Below are 2,023 nucleotides of genomic sequence, written 5' to 3'. Positions count from 1 at the left end.
CTCTAATATATATTCCACTTCTTGAAAATTACTTAAGGGAATGTGTTTCTCTATAGTGTAGAATTTGTGCTTGTTTTTATTTTATTTTCTTGTTATTTAAAAAAAATAGTCCAAATGTTAATTGACATATATACATATATTTAGTGTTTGATGTATCTCAAATATGTTTGTTATAACTTACAAAAATAATCACAAACCGGGGAAAATATCATTATTCAAGATACAAATATAATTGAGGACAATACCGAATATCATCCACATACTCACATTATTAGATATTCACAACTCCTTTAATTTCCATAAAAAAAAACTTTACACACTAGTGGGACTCGAAATAGTCCAAATCTTAATTGACATATATACATATATTTAGTGTTTGATGTATCTCAAATATGTTTGCTATAACTTAAAAAAATAATCACAAACTGGGGAAAATATCATTATTCAAAATACAAATATAATTGAGGACAATACCAAATATCATCCACATACTCACATTATTAGATATTCACAACTCCTTTAATTTCCATAAAAAAAAACTTTACACATTAGTGGGACTCGAACCAGAATTGTATTATATATTCACAACTCCTTCACATTTTCATAAAGAGTTTACACATCTTGTGGAACTCGAACCCATATTCACAACTCCTTCACATTTTCATTAAAAAAGCTTACACACACCTAGTGGGACTCGAACCCACAATCACTTGATTAGAAGTCAAACGCCTTATCCATTAGGCCACAGGTGCATTTTTTATATGTATACATTCAAATAATAAAAAAATTATGTTGTTTTCACTTGAACTATTCATTGTATTCTTTGTATGGTATCTAACATCTATGAGTGTTATATAATCTTAATGTAACATATTTGTTTCAACTTTAAATTTTCAAAAGATATGAGAGCATTAAAATATAAACTTTGTTTCCATTTTGGTTGGGATAGGATTAAAATATATGAATCAATATGATTTCACTAAGCCTACTTATGAAAATGTTGCAGAGAGTTTGGTACTTGATAAAGACAAAAAAAAAACATTATAGTTTTAAAAGATACTAATTTGAGTAAAATTGGAAAATAGGATATGTTCTAAATGATGTGTGAGATTGCAGTAATAATTCAGGCAACAATTGGTTTTATTTATTTGAGAAAGTAGTAAAAAAAGGTTAATGTGAATTGAATGTTGGAGTTTTTATAGAGTAATGAAAAGGTGTTTGAAAAGTCCACGTTTAGCTTTGAGCATTTTTAATTGGTTGAAGCTTAAGGATGGATTCAATAACATAAAACACATTTATAATATCATGTTGTGTCTTGCATGATAAGTGAAAGAGTTTGGATTGGTGAAGAAGTTGGTTGAGAAAATGGAATAATGTGGAGCTCTAAATGATGTTAATATGTGCATCATCCTTATACCTTATTGTGGAAATTCTAATAAAACCAGTGAAGCTTTGTTGACCTTTGAAAAATATGGTAATATGTGATTGTTAACCAAATATTTTTTTAACGGTGCTTTGTAACAGTCATTTGTGTGCTTTGTAGTTTTTGTAACGGTGTGTTGCTATCGGGTTTTATAAGGACATGATCTGAAAGAACATTGTACATGATGATGTAAGATTATATAAGATGTTCATGAATTGTATGGAAAATTTGTTAATATGTTCGGAATGTACAATCTAAAAATTTATGAACTCTGATAACGGTCCTTCAGGTCTTATTTTTTGAATTATGTGTTTCGTGTTGTAGTTATATTTTTGAACTTGTTTGTAATGTTTCAGATATGAGATTTATTCATAAATCTCCCATTAAAGTAATTGTTGACATTGTATCTCAAGTTGTCAATGCAAATGTCATTTCTAAAGAAATATTAGTTTGAGAAATCTCATGATCAAAATTATGATATTTCCAAAGATTGATATTGGTTAGAGTTTAACCATGGAGATTGTAAACCTAGTGTACCAGATTGACAAGTAAATCACTTTATTCCTTACCTCTGTTGATAAGAGCATTGACAAGTATAAT

At 28.2% G+C, this 2,023-nt stretch overlaps 1 non-coding gene across 1 annotated transcript; it reads right to left on the bottom strand.

The window, feature by feature from the left end:
* Positions 1–679: 679 nt before the first annotated feature.
* On the bottom strand, positions 680–752 carry TRNAR-UCU (transfer RNA arginine (anticodon UCU)). Its single transcript has one exon. It is a non-coding gene; the product is annotated as a tRNA-Arg (tRNA).
* Positions 753–2,023: the final 1,271 nt, after the last annotated feature.

Source organism: Lathyrus oleraceus, chromosome 5, assembly GCF_024323335.1.
Source record: "Lathyrus oleraceus cultivar Zhongwan6 chromosome 5, CAAS_Psat_ZW6_1.0, whole genome shotgun sequence".
NCBI lineage: Eukaryota > Viridiplantae > Streptophyta > Magnoliopsida > Fabales > Fabaceae > Lathyrus > Lathyrus oleraceus.
The sequence above is the reverse complement of the archived record's forward strand: the minus strand, read 5'-3'. Positions and strand labels throughout refer to the sequence as shown.